The sequence below is a fragment of the Athene noctua genome, chromosome Z (genome assembly GCF_965140245.1).
Source record: "Athene noctua chromosome Z, bAthNoc1.hap1.1, whole genome shotgun sequence".
NCBI classification, from domain to species: domain Eukaryota; kingdom Metazoa; phylum Chordata; class Aves; order Strigiformes; family Strigidae; genus Athene; species Athene noctua.
The window spans coordinates 72080535-72094185 of record NC_134077.1 but is presented as its reverse complement, the minus strand read 5'-3'; the positions used below and the strand labels follow the sequence as shown (position 1 = coordinate 72094185).

The 13651-nt window shown below is 38.7% G+C and overlaps 1 protein-coding gene across 1 annotated transcript in view; it reads right to left on the bottom strand.

Moving 5' to 3' along the window:
• Positions 1–13651, bottom strand: part of MAP1B (microtubule associated protein 1B) — a 73531-nt gene that overhangs the window by 52949 nt on the left and 6931 nt on the right. The window lies entirely within an intron of this gene.

The following is a 13651-nucleotide window of genomic DNA, read 5'->3' as shown; positions in this document are numbered from 1 at the left end:
GCATTTTTTTGAGATGGCTACACTTTCACAAAGTTACATTACTCTGTAGTTCATAAGGCATTAACCTGAAAAATAAAATCTTAAAACTAGGAATATTTATAATATATAGTATTATAAAAATATTAAATAAATACATATTACATATATTTTTATAAAATATTTATATGTATATTTAGATATATTAAATAAAAGAATATTCACAATGATGAGTAGCAAACTGAACCATGTAAATAAATCCAAACTGCATAAAACTTAGGAAGGAAATGTTTGTTTTCTGTATAAATTATATAATTTCTTCTTATTAGTTGACATCACAAGGGTGTTCTTCTTATTAGTTGACATCACAGGTCTTTCTCCTTGACTTTTTCTGTTAAAGTTTTGATTTATGGCTTCTGTTTCAGGTCCTTTGTGAATCCTCACAAATGAGTAGATTTTGCGTATTGTTCCAACATGCTCCCTAAAGGGAAAACTTCTTCCCTTGCCCAGAACTCTAAAATTAATTTTTGGGGAAAAAAAAAAAAATCAGAAGAATTATCAACAATGACCTGATCGTGGAAGCTTTCCTCATGTGGCATTTACTGGACAGCCACTGTAACCCTGGCTACTCACCTGAGTGTTTAGGAGACTGGATCACTTCACACTTGCCTTTCACATCAAATCTGGATAACCAGGATAAATTTTATGGAATCAAACTATCAAAAGTTCTTCCCAGCAGAGCGGTTATATATTGCTCTATAGCTACTTATTTCCGTTTGGGCTTGTTCATTTTTAGCCAATGCCTTTACCCACTTTACATCATCACTTACACTCTACTCTGCTACACTTCTGCTCTACAGAGCAGTTCCAGAACCCAACTCCCTCTATCAGAACGTATGTATCAGATGAGAATAGCAAGGCATAGGAACACAGTCGAAACTAGAGAGAATATGTAGCCTGTCAGTCTTAATCCTTTTTTATATTCTGTTTCACACCAGAGAGGATTTAATTGTTTCTTAAATGGCTCTAGGGCCTCTGAATGAGCAAACCTGTCTAACAGAGCAGACATTTATTTGAAAGAATCTTTGTAATAAATATGGATCTATCGTATCTGTAGATCATTCTGGAGACAGATCAATCTCTCCTTGCCTAATTAAACTGTGCTAATATGAAAATGCAGGCCAAGCCCATAAGGCACAACAGATCTGCTGGAGTGTGGAAGTGCCTGGAAGTCACAAGCTTTGGGAGGAGAGGCAGAGAAGCGCATGAACTCCACCTGCATGCTAATGAACTCCACCAGATCGTGATCCATACAGATGCAATTTAAATTCCCTTCTACAACTTCATCCTCAAAGTCTTCTAATTAACCCTTGGCCCCAAGATAAGCAGCCGTGCAGAGGCTGAGATGGCACAGCAGAGGTAACAAGGCAAAAGACTACTCCTTGCCACTTCCCCCAGGACTTGAAGGTTGTGTCAGTCACTAAGCCAAACTCAGAGGGGTAACCAAAATGTCATTTACTTCACCTCCCCATGGCATTTTAACTTTAAGCATTCCTGGATTTAGGACTGACAAGAATGTTTTAGTAATAAAGCACACATTTCCACAGACATGCGGTAGTGCTTAAAAGCATTTCACTCCTACTTGACATGAAGCTTTGTTAGAGATGGCAGACAATATTTCACCAGCTTGGCTTATGCTTTGCACAGACACTCAGCTACCTACAGAGGTTTTGGTCTAATGGAAGGCAGCTGTTTATTGCCAACTTCAGCACCACCCAGACTCGCAAGGAAACCACAGAAGAGGATTGCTGGGCTTTATTTCAAGTGATGCCACAGCACCACAGCAGTGCTGCACTTCATTTTACATGGAACCCTGTTACAAGCTATAGACCAGCTCCCCACAACCATTTCCCTCCAACTCCCTATAGATGGGATCTACAAATTACAATTCTTCAACAGCACTCCAATGCTGCCCTGACGTATAATGAGGTGTACCTGGAGGGACGCCTTCTGTTTTCAGTAAAATTACCCGTAATTTACACTTGTTAAAAGCAGAACTTTTCGAAGTGAGGTAATAATCACAATTTAAGATAAATGCTGGCTATGTTTTGGGGCATTTTTTGTTTCTTCAGTTTTTTGGGGGTTGGGTTTTTTTAATAAGTGGTAACAGACAGTTGTTCCCAGTGAGCATCCAGAGCTCTGCTACTTTGCCCGCAATTAAATTAACTGAAAAATATTTGAATGTCCACTTATCAGTATTTGCATATACCAAAATGTTTTCCCCACGTGATGTATGCAGGTGTTCAGTTTCATAAAATGTCCTCACATTTTATTTTTTTTTTAAATACAGCTCAGAAATCTGAAGGAATTACACAAATTGGCGAATGGCTAATCTCAGCTTTTCATCTTCAGTGTTATTTTCAAATCAAGTTGAGTGATTCCTGTAGTGATTACTTTCTAACATCTGGCTGGTAGCTTATTTGAAGAGAGCTGGCGGCCTCATTTTGAATTCTAATGAAGACCATGCTGCATAAATCACTGACATTAGATTCCCTACTGGCACACTTGGCAGAGCAGTCCTCAATGGGAAGTTGAAGCAAACCAAAAAGAATTAAATGTCATTACAGCCCTGCAACTGAATAATCCAGATGAAGGATTGTCCACAGCATCTGAGTGTGATAGCCACAGTCTCACCCTTGATGTAGTTGAAGGGCAAAGTAAGGACTAAACTTCAGGTCTCCTGATTTAGAATGTATCATGTGTTCTACAATCACTTAGAAAGCCATGATTTTTTTTTTCCATCCCTAAGAAAGCCAAAAGGCCACACTGGGATTTAACTTGTATGAGCAAGATACAGATAGACAATACTGAAACAGTTTGTGAAACTACATACTACTATATTCCTAACAGACAGTCATAGCAGACATGGGAAGAAAACTGAGATAAAGTAAGCTTGACAAGTGAGTCAAGAGTCTACATGCTTTGGTCTCAGGACTTTTATTCTATGCTGTGCTCTAAATTCAGCATGGGAGAGGAGGCACTACTATATGTCTTGCTGTGGTTATATTGCAGCTTTGAAACATAAGAAGCTCAGGTTTGTTAAGAGGCATTCTGAAAATACAGAGAATACATGATCTGTAAGGCTGATTTCCTCAGCTGTATCTACAGCATGTGTTAATTTATGCACAAATATAGCTGTATGTATAATGGTCTTGCTTTTCTCCCTACTGGCTCTGCAGACAATGTATTGTTAAGCATTTTCATAAATGATGACTATCTGTGGTCTTCAAATTGAGAGAGCTCTTGCCCTGCATGAGCTATTCTCTGCTTTTCTTCTGTTGTCTATGAGAGATCTCAAGTTTGCTAAGCTCATTTCACATTGAGGCATTTGTTCTTCACAGTCAACAGAGCTGAATTGTCTGAAATTTAAATTCCAAGCAAGATGTCAAAGCAAAATAGAAACATATGTCTCATATTGAGTACTATGACCTAAAACCACTACAGAAGTATTCATACCGACTTCAGACCATGATTATTTACTGCATGGCAATGAGTATGGGCATTGAGAATGCCATCTACTGGCAAAAAAAGCATGAGGGAGGATAATTCTATGGCAGGCAATTTCCAAAAACAGGGAAAGGGTAAGAAAACGTGATATGGTTCATTTTGGGGGGTTGTTTTTTTAAATTGCATTTTTAAATTAAGTAGTTGTAACTGCATGATATGATGTTGAATTTTGTGTAGAAACTTTGATGGGAAGGTTTTGAACCTGAAGTATATTATTACAACTTAACTCTGTACCAGTAAAGGATGTCTGTAAATACTAACATCTCAAAAGACATCAGAGGTAATGAGAAAATATCATCAGTGAGAGCTGCAAGACTGAGATTGCTTGTGTTTTCCTATGTTTCCTTTTATTTCACAGGATTTCAAAAATTACTCTTGAGTTCTTTAAATATTTGGTGAGAATATTCAGTCTAAAGCTTCGACATTAAAATCTGAAAAAGCCTCAGACTCAGCAGTGAATCTGTTTGTTACTGTGCCGTCAGCTATAGCAACCATGATTCCAAGCTTTATGTAGCCAATTTGTGATTTGATCGTAAATAATCATCTTGGTGGAGAATATCTGTCCTGTTCACTTACAAAGCAGTAACTGTTGTCATAGTACTTACGGCAAGGCAGATCCATGTAAGCTACATCTCTACTGGTTTGAAAACATCTGCTCTTTTTTTTCCCCAGCAGTTATTGATGAGATTTCGCATTGTGTCCAGTCCCTACCTAGCCAACAACCAGATCACCCAGACTATGTAATGACAAATAGTTGGTCTAATATCAACCCAATATTCTCTGAGAGTGTCCCATCTTTGCAAGTAAGTCATAGACATGGAAAGTACAGGAAGTAATACTTGGTGGGTGGGGTTCAGCAAGAATTTCAGACTAAATGTAATTTGATCATTGCCTAGATTAAGGTAAAACACTGACAAAGAGGCAGCAATCTGCTCAAAAGAAAGACCATTAAAAATCTGGAAGTGCTGGAAGTAGCCTCCAACATATTTAATATAAGAGGGAAGCCAGAAGTAGAAGAAGGATAAACTACAAAACATCATTTGTGAGCAGAAACATCAGAAACCACAGCTTTTTCTAAACTCATCTCTTAAAGAAGTAAACATGTCTTTGTTGTTAGCTGTGGTGTGGCTCCAAGAAAGGCAGCAAGCCTGGAAGTGCCCAGTAATGACAAGATGCCATTCATATTTTACCACTAAATTACTGCAACTTACTGTGACATACAGGAAGACTGTAGAAAGAACAGCATGGGGAAAAGAAGAAAGTGTCATCTAGGATGAACATAGGCTACTCTGTCCTCTTGAAAACATCTGCTAATATCAAAACTCAACATTTCACTCATTTTAGGAAAGCAGAAGGGAATACGATACAGTGTTGAAAATAAGCTGAAGAAATAAAAAAATAAATCATGGAAATGGGAAAAATAGTTTTGGACATCAGTGTATAAAGCCTTTGATTTATGCTTTGTACATGCAAAAACTGCCCTTGCAGAGACACCAAAGCTGTCTCTGAAACATGGCAGTAGAGCCCTGCCAACTCAGAGCTATGGCAAAGCTAAATACTGATGTGATAAAACCCTCCTGATAGTCTTCTGAGTGGCTCATCACTGAAGAGATCATTCTGCTCCCTAGGACTGAAGCCTGGGACTGCATCTGCACGGAGCTGCACTGTCCTGGGTAGAGGTACAAGTTCATCTGGAGTTGGTAGGGTAAACTCTACATAGGGCTGCTTTGCACCACCACTCTTTCACTTCCAATAGCGAAAGAAAGTTCTTAGAGTGGCCCATCCTTTTAAAGCCATCCCTTATTTTTTGTGACTGCAAGTCAAGACAAGAAGGGAGTAAATGTTACCATGCCAGGACCAGAACATTTCCCAGGGCTGAACATACCACACTAAATACTACCCACCCGGAAAGCAGCAGGTACTGTGTTAAAAACTCATTTGATTCTCAGAGCTCTCTAGGATGGCCCGAAAAGTGTGGGACAACACAGGTAATTTCATAGATGCCCAGCTGTTTCCAACATCAGCAGGGAAAAAGACACGTTAGGAATGGACAGGAAGTTAGAGGAGCATCGACTCTGCAAATACATAACATGCTTTGTGAAAAAAAAAAAAAAGAAAAAAGAAGAGATATGTGTAAAATAAAGTCAATCTCTAAGTTTCTTCCAGATTCTCTGAAAGAAACTGATTCCTTGGCCTGGAATTTGCATTAGTTTAAACCAATTTATTTACAGAGGGAGCACACGGGCCACAAAACAATCCAGAAGTCAAAACTATACCTTTTTAGGTAAGCATGGCTCTAACCCATGACTTTATTATACTGTTAAATGGACTGAATAGTAAGTCTCTACTATTTAAGGAAATCTGAATGCTTTACATATCCTCTTTCCTCTGTTTGCTGTCTATAAATGGTTGTGGAGGACCAGCACCCATTAGCATAGACCACTAAATGGCTTTTCCCCACTCAACAACTTCTCCTAACAGATTAATACTATCAGATCCTGCTGTTCAACACAAAATGAGAATGTGGCAAGGTCTCCTTCCACATGATAATCCCCTAACTTGACATACAATGACACTACCCTACCAAAGCTGGAAACAAATTGTAATTCTTGTTGTAATTAAAGGCTTTTATAGGTGTAGCGGATTGTTAGGTGCAGAGTAACTATTCCCACTAGGAACCCTTCAGGAATACAATTGGTGCAGACAAACTACTTATACAGTTGAGACAGTGATATGATCAAAGGAGCACATCCTTACTTTTAAAGGCTCACTTAGATAATACATGATATCCATTTGAATTTCTTTTTGATGACTTCCGTGTCTTCCATGTGTTATGTTGAAAGATGGTAGGTTTTTTATTTGATCCAGCAATTCACATTGTGGGGCACAATATAAAATAAACAGAAGACCATTTCAAGCATTTTATATATAGTGGATTGAAATGTAAAAAGAATGGCCTTCTGTAATACAATTACTGAAAAAGTAGACAGAAATATTAAAATTTATTAAGTTGTTAGGAAATGTTAAATGTACAAAAGCCTAATTAGTATTGAAAAATATTTAAATCTTCCAAGTCTAATGAACTTTCAGAATCTGAGCTTTGCAGCTAGTAATAAGTTTGAAAAATTCAATAGTGCTAGATAAATGATTATGAGTAATGTCATTAAATTATTAGCTTGTGACAAGCATTAAATCCAGTCCAGAGATACTCTTGAAGGCATTGCCTTCTGTATCTATTTAAAGTACTCGTGTAAATTCTGTGCAGGTTCTAGAAGACCAAGAAAACTTCAGGACACAGCCTGAGGTTAAGAAAGCATGCTGGATGGCCATAATACCCCTGCCAGGATGCATGCTGGATGTTTCAAAGCCCCAAGATCAGAAGCAAGACCCCTCTGGTTGAGCTCTCTTCCTAGGGGTCTGTCAGGCTTCATCCCATATTTATCTTCCTTCAACAACAGTGCCAGCAAAAAAAAACATGACTTGAACACAAAAAGATGAAAGCAAGGCTTTTCTCTTCCCTGTTTGATTATTTTTTGTAGTCTTGTCTGTCTTGACTGTCCCACGTGACCAGGGCAGTTTTCATGTTATCAATTTCCTCACATTTACAGTGATCCAGGAAACTTCAGTTATTTCCTGATGGTCTCTTGAAAGGACTTACCCAAGACTGGAGTCTTGCTCTTGTTAATGGATACAGTATGAATGCTAAGAGTTTACTAGCTCTGACTAGGATGGACTTAACTCTCTTCACAGAAGCCAGTAAAGTGCTGTGTTTTGGATTTGTGTCTAGAATAGTGTTGATAACACACCAATGTTTTTGCTGTTGCTGAGCAGAACTTACACAGCATCAAGGATGCCTTCTGCCCCACTCTCCCTGCCAATGAGTAAGCTGGGGGTGGACAAGAATTTGGGAAGAGACAAAGATGGGACAGCTAACACAAGCTGGCCAAAGGGATGTTCCATATCCTATATCATGCTCAACAACCAAAGCTGGAGTAGAGAAAGAATGTGGTGGTTTTAGTTTCCAAGGTTCAGAGACTGGCTGGGCATTAGTCTGCCTGTGTGAGGTGGTGAATGATTTCCTTTACTTTGGTTGTTCTTTTTTTCCTCTTTCCTTCACTATTAAATCATCTTTGTCTTGACCCATGAGTTTTCTTGCTTTTGCTTTCTAGTCTCTTGGGGGGCTGGTGGGAGGACATGATGACATGGACAACACAACTCAATCCACCATAAAGAGTTTTCAAGACCTAGAGAAGCTTATTTGTGACTCAGGATATGGGAGCTGAAGCTGAGATCAGCCTTTTCTCCAGAAGAGCTACAGAAATGCCATAAAACTGGGACAGCTTCCAAAGTCTGCCTTCGGCAGGGGGAGTTGACTTCCATGTGAAAGTCTCCATAGCTCATTAGAATCACTCAAGAGATTATACAGCCTAAGAATATGGCTTCTTATTGGAAGAGGTTTTTTGCTTGTTTTTTTTGTTTGTATGTGTGTTTTTGTTGGTTTGTTTTAGATAAAGCCCTAAAATTCCCAGAGTTCTGATGGGCAGAATCTCTCACATATGACTATGCAGGAGATGGGGACAGAGGGACACAGGACACACTCATCTTACCACTATAGACAAGCTCTAAGTAGCAAAATACACAAAGCTGGCAAAATTTAAAATCAAAATATCAAAACAAACATCAAAATAATGCTGAAATTCACACAGATTTTTAATATCTTTTTTTAAAAAACTTAATTTTGTCTTGTATCAGCAACGGGTTTTGAATCATAGACTGACTAATTCCAACCAGTAGAAAAGTCAGGAACCAGAAGAATCATGTCCTTACATTTACGAGTCTATGCTAGACACATAGACAGCAGTGCTCATCAGGACCACTGGATTTTCTTCTTAACTCTAAAAACAGATTGCCACCAGCAACTACAAGACCTAAAAGTGACCATCACGTCCTTTTGGTGGGACCATCTGGGGGTTTGATGCAAAAGCATGGGTCTCTGTTACAGAACTACCCAGCTTTCTATTTGTGACTATTACTGACTAAAGTGCGTATTTTCCCTACCTAGTCATAGGGACTGTGAAGTACTATGGGATACTCCCAGCAGTCTACAGACAGGAGCACCTGGATCTGCGGCCAGCACTAATGCATCTCTTGCATTTGTCTCTACAAGGTAAATGACAGCTGGAGCTCCTCATGCTGTTGCATGGCTGATAGCAGTAGCCACAGTGGCAATTCTCATTCTACAGCTGGCAACAGGGATGAACATGTGCTGCCCATTCCACTCAGTCTAGAGACAAGGAGTGTCTAAACTCTTCCTCTCTGTGTCTGGTCCTACTACTTAATACAGTAGTAGTCAACTCGCTGCAATAAAGCACCACTTTTTATCTGGCAAGAAAGAAGTTAAAGTACTCATTTTCTCCCTCATGTGAAAATTTGGTCCTTGTTCTACCTTAAAAATACTAGATAGTATTTCCTCTAATCAAAAATCCAATTTGATTATTCCAATGGCCTGTGGATCAAGTCTTTTCTCATTATAAAGTCAAATTACAAACATTTAATATTTCTCTCATGTGGTTGATAAACTGTACCAGAAAGTAACAGAAAATCCAGGCAATTAAAACAGATAAGTCTTAACAAAATTAAGAAAAACAGACATCTGAGAAAACTGTTGCCCATGGCAACCAGAAACTAGATGAAAAAAGTGGCAATGATGTTCTGGTTACACATTTATTATAAATCCATAATGGAAAAGATGAGAGATGGGTCATGTGTAAATGATAATGGGCAAGGGTCAAAAATAAAATGTTGTTTAAAAGTCTTCCATTTCAGACAAAATGTTAGGAAAGAAAGACTGAGGAGTCTCATAATGGGCAAATTAAAAATTATAATTCTGTAAATTTTTGTTAAATAACCCTTAACAAAATAACCCTTCTGAATATACCATTAGGCATACTGGATTATTATTCCAATAAAGAGGAATGGGGATTTAAATTTTATAGCGGAGTTAAAATTCTATCACTATTCACAGCTAACAATCCCATGTCTCTGGTAGCTACCTTACACAGGTCAAAAACCTGTTGCCATAAAATATGTGTTATTCTAAGACCACTGAACTAATGGTATGTACTTGTGATACAAGGCATTTAAAAAAACCCCTCTCAGTCATTTTGCTGATTCACACTAAGCCTAGCATCAGAAGATACCGGTGTTTTGGCTGCAATGTAAATTCATGATAATTTTCTTTGAGATCATTCCTAAAAAAGTAGAAATGGAATTCAGTGTCAGAATGATTGTCACGTAAGTGCAACAGTTTATTCAAAGATGAAAAAAAGATAAAATCACTTATTAGCCCCTCTCTGGAATTTTGGTTAGTACTAAGAAAGGAAGTCTTTGACAATTCATGTATCCAAACATACAGCCTGTTACACAGTAATCCTCTCCTGAGCCACCAAAATCCTAGCATCCTACACAAAGAAAGCTTGCGAGTAGATGAGAGCGCTGCATGTGCTCCCCAGCCAGTTGTCCCAGTGAGGACACTGGGGGTCCCCACCGCTGCAGCATCACCCTGCAGGGACACCATTCACAGCCGCAGCAGCATGAGTCAGCTCAATTCCCTGTTCAAGTACTACTCTGCCTCCATTTTCTTTCTTCCAAGGCACAAATACTTTGAGAGAAAAACCAAGTCTGGTAGCCAACTAAAATTAACCTCTCAAACATAGAATGAGCTAAAATGACTCCACTTGATAGCTATTCCAGCTATTGCAGTCTCTAATAGCTGAAGAATCATATTTATAAGATGTCCCTAAATGTGCATACCAGGTTACTTGATATTTTAAGTGAAATTAATTCCTAGGCACTTAGTGATGGTGCTTTCATACCAGTTGAGAAGTCTGGTCTTGATTTCTTGGGTCTTTTTCTTTCATTTTAAGTGACAGGTTTTGTTCAAGTACCTGTGTCCTCTCAACAAATTTTGATGAAGTTCAGTAAGAGAGCATGAAAACCATGCCCTTCAGGATTCTATCAGCAATTCCACGAGCTCACATTGTGAGCCACTATGTGTGATCTTAACTGGTTTTAGATCTCTTTGACAAAGGCAATGGGACCATGCACCACTTGGGCAAAGTACAGAGCAGTGGGCGTTGATGACCAAAATTCCTAGATCCAAAAATTCTTCACAGGATACTAACAGTCCCAAACAGTAACATTTGAAACAGTAACTGTTGGAATGAAATCTGTTAAGGCTTTTTGGGGTCATGACAGTTTCAGTGAACAATGACTTCCTTTAGGAAGCCTAAAGGAGGCAAATCCACTGATGATAATGATGCAGGTGGCTGCCCAGGGAACACTGACATGTCTTGCACTTTGCCAAGGTCTCCCCTGGCCACAGGCAGGCTGGTGAAAATAGGCTTGGGCACAGATAAGGAAGCCAGTGCAGTCACCAACTGCTGATTTAGGCAACAGGAGACCTCCCGGTACCAGTCATCCAGTAAACATGTCTTCCACAGACACAATTCTTCATAACAGGACAAAGTACAACATAGCCACGGTGCATTGCTTTAGCAGTGTTTCTTAGAATGTTATGGATGGCTAGCTACTGAACAGCTATTTAAATAAAATGCATTTCATCTAGACAAGGGCTTGAATACGCACCAATGCAACAGTCAAGTGTCCCCAGGTGGAAGCTGAGGGACAAAACAGCAGGTGTGGAAGTCTTGCAGAAGGGCCCTCAATGGCTTCACCTTTCCCCACCCCCACCCCAAAAACTCATTTATTTTGTCTTTTGTGAAGCTGCTTTAATGCAGCTGAAACTTTTTTTTTTTTTAAATTAAGAAAAGACTGGTTTGTATAGCTGCAATGTCAACAGATTTCTTTCCAAGACTCTCCACTTGCACTGCCTAACTACCAGATACACACTCCCTTTTCCAGCACGTACATGTTACAACTCATTGCTTTAATTTTTTTGTCCTTGTGATGTTAACATAAGTTGGAAGTTATCAGTACATGACAGAGAAAACAGAAGGAAGTAGTGGAGCACCCATTTTAAGTCATGTTGCCTGTTGTCTTGGCAACCAGCTCTGTTAACTCATTTTTCACCAGCACCTGACAACATGTCCACAAGATCTGGTATTATTAAGGAGTCTGCTAACTCATCTGCTTTACAGGTATCAGAAAAAATCTGCTGGCATTTCAATTCTGAATCCTATTTTTTAGGAATCATAAATCTTCCATAAATTGCCCAGCAGATGAATACAGGATGCACAAATACCACTGTCACAATCCATTCCCTTGAAAAGAGCACAAAAAGAGCATTGGGATCCAGTTGCGCTCCCTGCAGTATCAACATGTACACTGCATTCACTACCCAGGGAGAAGGATTAGACCTTGAATTCTTCGAGTGAAAACACATGAATGCTTTGACAGACATATTCTCTCACATGTGTCTCCTTCAACATCGCAGGCATATGGCATGGGGACAGGGTTGGCCCCATTTCCTCCAAGCTTTCTTTTGGAGAAAGAGTCCTACCCTTCACATTGCTGCTGTGCATATCCTCAAGCTGCTTTGAGAAGCATACAAGCATGTACTGAGCCAGCACTGCAATTACCATAATTAAACATCATAATCAAACAGGCTTCAGTCAGCAGTCAGACCTGACTACACAAGGAGCTGTACAGACACACTCTTTACTCTTCCTCAAGAGCAAACTGTCCCTACGTATGAGTCTCACAGAGTCCAGTCCCTAAGGACTAAAAAAAAGGCTGTTTAATTACCTCCCAGACTACCCTGTCACCTTGGATGACTACTTTCCTTGGACAAAATGTCTCCTAGTAACCCAAATTCTGAAGAATTTCTGAGTCTGGGACCATAAAGGAATATGCACTTGAAATCATCTCTTTAGTATGAACATTAACCATTTCACTGGTTAAACATTCAAAATCCAATATTTGAGTGTTTTAACACAAATCAAACATTTTGAAATTTTTACGAACTAAGAAAAAGTAAGAAGGATACAAAGAAGCTTCATCCAAGAACCACAGAAAGAGACTAAAATAAATTATCATCTGACCTGTGCAACAGGATTCTAGAGGGCTTCCCCACAAAATCTTAAGACATGAAATTGGTCAAGTGATAGCTTTACTCCTGTATGTTCCCTTTACCCAAGTTTCAGGCTCCCTTAACACTCTTTTAAAATAGAGTTTGGTTGTTTATTGTTTAAAGATTAAGCAGTGGTGAAAAACACATTCATTACTGCTTGTCATAGAGATGTTGATGAATTCCAGTCCCATGCAATTAAGCTGTAATTCAACACAATGACAGACTAAACAGGCAAGTCTACACAAACAAGAAAAAAATCAACCCAAAATACAATTCCTAGAGAAAAATTCCTAGAGGATTCTATAATCTTTCTGTTGAAAAATGGTGTGCATAATATTATTTTATTTACCATATGAAAGCAGAGCATTTGCTTTATTTTAATTCATGCAACGGTATCAGGATTTATCATCTAAACAAGACAGCAAAAAATACTAGACACATTGGAAAATTTTGCTAAAGGAGGACCCCCAGATCTTTTTTCTCCCTAAAGTTTTAAAGTAAAACACATACATGCTAAAAATGGGATGCACTGCATCTTGCATTCCTTAAAGATAAATTGTGATAATTTCACTTATCAGAATTCCTTCTCTGTAAAACAAGGGTACTAGTGCCATCGAGAAGTTGAACTGGCTTCATGACACTTAAACTGAAATGAAAGACATGTATTCTAGGCCTGAGTTTACTTCTATGTAAATCAGGAAGTACATGCCTTGACTCAAAATGTCCACACTGAGTATTGTTCTATTGGTTCTCTTGGTTTTCACACCAGAAGAATCATAGAGGATTTGTTTTTTTTCTTAACTCTGGCAATGTTTTACTCTATATATGGGTAAATATGGCAAAATCTGCTATAACCTATGCTGTAAGAGGAAGAAATAGTTACATAAGACATTTCTGTACATTATTTGCAACCATCATATCAAAACTGTCATGCAAGCAAGACATCACGATCTCTTTGTCAGTGTATATCAACGGACTCTAGGAATGTGATGTAGTAGCATGATACATTTCATAGCC